The sequence below is a fragment of the Populus nigra genome, chromosome 2 (genome assembly GCF_951802175.1).
Source record: "Populus nigra chromosome 2, ddPopNigr1.1, whole genome shotgun sequence".
In the NCBI taxonomy this organism is placed as follows: domain Eukaryota; kingdom Viridiplantae; phylum Streptophyta; class Magnoliopsida; order Malpighiales; family Salicaceae; genus Populus; species Populus nigra.
In genome coordinates this window covers 2,903,390-2,908,149 of record NC_084853.1, presented here as the reverse complement: position 1 = coordinate 2,908,149, position 4,760 = coordinate 2,903,390, and the positions used below count along the sequence as shown (strand labels likewise).

At 36.2% G+C, this 4,760-nt stretch overlaps 1 pseudogene; it reads right to left on the bottom strand.

The window, feature by feature from the left end:
- Nucleotides 1-3,971: 3,971 nt before the first annotated feature.
- LOC133684375 (small nucleolar RNA R71) lies at nt 3,972-4,082 on the bottom strand (annotated as a pseudogene).
- Between the last annotated feature and the right edge of the window lie 678 nt (nt 4,083-4,760).

The following is a 4,760-nucleotide window of genomic DNA, read 5'->3' as shown; positions in this document are numbered from 1 at the left end:
CATGTGACGTGCGGTGCTCTTCCAGCCACTGGACCCTACCTTTGACTAAGTCGTAGGTCAACGAAAGTTTAAATTCTTTAATATGTGGGCTACACATGATTAGTTCCTGGAGGTGGTCTCTTCTTGTTGGTCCTCTCCTGTATATGGTAATCCCATGTATATTCTTTGTCATAGACTTACGCTCTTGAAGGGGCCTTTGAAGGAGCTAAATAGCCTTCATTTTAATCATATTTCAGAACGTGTTTCTCGACTTGAGTCATATTTCAGAACTCTAAAATGCATTCCAGCAAGATATGGATAACCAACTTTTGTTTGAGGAGGACAGGTTTCTACGATCCAAACTATCTTCTCTAAAGTTTACGGAAAAATAGTTCTTCAGTCAAAAAATCAAATGCAAGTTTCTCAAGGACAGTGACAGAGGATCTAAGTTTTTCCATGCTCTCATAGGGCAGAACCATCGGAGGAACTTCATCCCAATTATTATGTGCAGTAATGGCAGACTTAGCAGTTCTCTCAAGGAAGTGGGTGATGAATTTGTGGCTTATTACCAGCAATTGCTTGGCACTTCAAAGACCACTGTTCCCCTTGACAGCGCAGTTATTCGATATGGCTCGTGTCTTGCATCTAGCTCTCATGGCTTTCTCCTCTCCCTAGCCTCTCATGATGATATTCGTTAGGCAGTCTTCAGCATTTGAGAATGAGAAGGCCCCAGGTCCTGATGGCTACTCCTCCTTCTTCTTCAAGCAAGATTGGTCTATTGTGGGAGGGGATTTTTATGAGGCCATTTGGAACTTTTTTCATTCTGGCAGGCTCCTTAAATAGGTTAGCCACTCAATAATTGTGTTGGTCCCTAAATCAGAGAATGTCTCTTCTCCATCTAATTTCAAGCCTATTTCTTACTGTAATGTTATTTACAAAGTGCTGACCAAGATTTTAGCTAGCCGGCTTGCCCAAGCTTTACAGGGCATTGTCAGCCCCATGCAAAATGCATTTTTAGGTGGCAGGTATATGAGCAACAACATCAATCTTGTTCAGGAGCTTCTTCGCCAGTATGGTAGGAAGCGTTTGTCTCCTCGATGCTTGCTGAAAGTTAATTTCAAAAAAGCATTTGACTCTATTCAATGGGAATGCCTAGAATGCCTTATTCGCCAACTTGGTTTTCCTACTAAATTTGTCATGTTTGTTATGCAATGTGTTTCCTCTGCCTCCTACTCTGTAGCAGTTAATGGTGATATCCATGGGTTTTTTTGGGTCATAATGGAGTTCAACAAAGAGACCCATTGTCCTCGTACCTTTTTATATGTTGTATGAAATACTTCTCAAGAATGATCATGCTTGCTTCCAAGCAGGAGGGCTTCCGTTTTCATCCAAAGTGTGCAGTGCAAGGTATCACTCACCTTGCTTTTGGAGATGATGTTTTACTTCTCTCTCATGGTGACTCCTTTTCAGTTCTTTGCATTCTCCAATAGCTCACTCTCTTTGGCTAGACTTTGGGTTTGGACATTAATCCACAGAAATCATTCCTTTTCTTTGGGGGAGTAGGCTTTGTTCAAAAGCAATCTATTCTCACAACTTCTGGCTTCAAAGAAGGGCAATTTCCTTTCACTTATCTTGGGGTCCCACTAAGTCCCCATCGGTTACTAGCAAGCCAGTTGTCCCTGTTTTTGCAGGAATTGCAATCGTCAGTCCAAGGATGGATTGGCAAACATCTTTTGTATGCAAGGTGTTTGGAGCTCCTCTAGTCTGTCCTATTTGGGAAAGTCCAGTTTTGGCTAAATATTTTCCCTATCCCTGCAATAGTGATGAGGAACATTATTAACATCTGCATAAATTTTCTATGGACTAGTGATGTTCGAAGAAGCACCTCAGCTTTAGTTGCTTGGAAGACTGTTTGCATGCCTAAAGCAGAAGGTGGTCTAGGTTGATTTGATCTTCGTGCCCGTAATAGAAGCTTTCTTGGCAAGCAACTATGGCATATACATCTTAAAACACACTTAGTTTGGATTCACTCGATCCACCATTTCTACTTGAGTAGTGGCACCATTTGGATTGTTCAAACGCATCATTCCTCTTCCCCATTGTGGAAAGCAATCATCTCTATTAGGGAACTCATCTTTCAACACTGTGGGGTCTCAAAGGTGGAGAGCATTGATTAGTACTTAAAAATGCATTCTCATTAAGGCTTTATATCATCGTACTGCACTGAAGTATCGTTAAATTCCCTAACTAAAGCATGTTTTATAATAACAAGTCTAATAATATAATATATCTTTAATTTATAGTAAATGCTTGTTTTGAATGCAGATATATCTCACAATTCAAAGGATTTATTGATGTGATTAACTATTGAAAGTGAAGAGACAAAAAGAGGACTAGGCTAAGAGAAGAGATGTTGGTTCAATTCCAAACTGGAACACCATTCGGTTATTTCATCATAACTGGAGTTGTAGAACTCAGATTTAGTTCTACTTTATATGGATGGAAACATAAGACATATACCTAAAACTTTCATGAAGAGTTCAAACTCAATTCTGCCGTTTTCAAGTTCAAATCTTAGCAACAATGGAGAAGTCGGAACCTGTCCTGCAGCTCAAACACTGTTTGGTTTCCAACCCATATCTTGAGTTCTAGAAGTCCAAATGAGCTCTGGTTTTTTTTATTGGAAAGTTGAGATAATTTACCATAGCTTTCATGGAACAAAGGGCTCAAATTCTAATGTTAGCAATGACGTTTTGGCCAGCCAACAATATCAAAAATCTGCCAACAATATCAAGAACTAGCAGCCAACAATGTCAAAAACCAGCCACCAAATCAATGGTTGCCCACCAACTATTTTCTTAGTCCACCAATCAATAGTTCTGAATCTTAGCCTATAAAAGGAGGCATTTGCCATGTATTTAATCATATTATTTTTCAGAACAAAATCATATTCTTGCTTTCTCTCTTTATATCTTTGTAATATTCAAGTTTTCTTTCATGCTATATTAATCTCTTGTTTATGCTTTTCTATTTCCTTTCATATACTTAATTAACTTATATCATAATCATGTTCGTATATTGTTTATTTATGTTTTTCTTCTTCATTATGTTTAGTTAAGTTAATTATGTCAAGGTGAAAAGGTTTTACAAATGGTGTTAGAATAGGTATAATATAAACTCAACATGGACTTTAATGTTTATATCCAAGAAAAATTGTTATTAGCATGTCTTATCTTTTTATCTTACTAATTCTTAATACCTTGCTTGTTAAATGGTTAATCTAGATTTGTGTTGTATAACACTTGGTACATCAAATGCTTGATCCTTTATAGTTTTCGGCTGACATCGTTGTTATGATAGGAACTTGATTTGTTGTTAACATAAGCTAGCAACATGAATGCTTGATGATATTTATAAGTATGGTGTTACTTAGATAAGATAATTAATATGATCATGTTAACAATTTCTAATGAGCTAATAACGATAAATCATCTGATTGGAACCTCCTTTGTGGGTGGTTTCCAATTGAATAATAAAAATAGTTTATATTATATTTATTTGAAATACCATTAGTGGATCCTCTAACCTTGACATTCGTTTTATTATTGTTTAATCCTTACATCAATATCAGTTCCCAAAACTCTCTTAAACTCCTTTTCTATTATTATTCTCTTCAAATCTTTCTCTTTATTTGTAATTTATACAATTCACCTCTCTTTGATCGTGTCAAGTTTTTGGTGCCATTGCCGGGGAGGTAAGTATTTTATAAATTTTATATTTCTTTTATTTTCTTTTGTTTTTACTTTTATATGTTTTTCTAATTTGAAGAAGTTTGTAACACCTATAATGACTTAAATTGTAGCATGAACACCATGAGATTAAAGCTTTTTCCTTTTTTATTAAAAGATAAAGCTAAAACATGTCTATAAAATATTAGGTCAGGATGAAATGCAACAACAATTTTTAAAGAAGTTTTTTCCATCTCACATAACAAACTCTTTCAAAAGACAATTCACCACTTTCACTCAAAAACCAGGAGAAACATTTTACAAGTGTTGGGATAGATATAAAGACTTGTTTAATACATGTCCTCATCATGGTTTTGAAACATGGAGATTGATCTCACAATTTTATGAAGGGTTAACACCTAAAGATAGGCAAATGGTGGAATTGATGTGCAATGGAACTTTTGAAGATAAAGACCCTGATGAAGCAATGAAGTACCTAAACTTGCTAGCTGAAAATGCTCAAAATTGGGACACCACAGGTACGTGTGAGGCACCGGGTAAAACTCAACCTCATACATCTAATGGAGACATGTATAACCTTAGGGAAGATCATGACCTCCAAGCCAAATTTGCATCTTTAGCTAGAAAAGTCGAGGCACTAGAATTAAAAAAGAGTGGACAAATAAAATCTGTTCAAGAAATTATGTGTCAAATTTGTGAAACTAATGAACACTCAACTAATGATTGTCCAACTTTGCCTTCTTTTAAGGAATGTCTCCATGAACAAGTCAATGCTTTAAATAGTTACCAAATGCCAAGTCATAACCCATACTCGCAAACGTACAACCCTAGATGGAGAAATCACCCAAATTTCAGTTGAAAGAGTGGTAACAATAATGCACAAACTTGACAGCCACCATTTCAAGCCCAACATAATTTTCAAAATTCTCATGGATATGCACCTCCTTATGTTCCCCCTCCTAGAAGAAATCTTGAGGAAACACTGCATATATTCATTGAAAAACAAGAGACAATCAACACTCAAAATGCTCA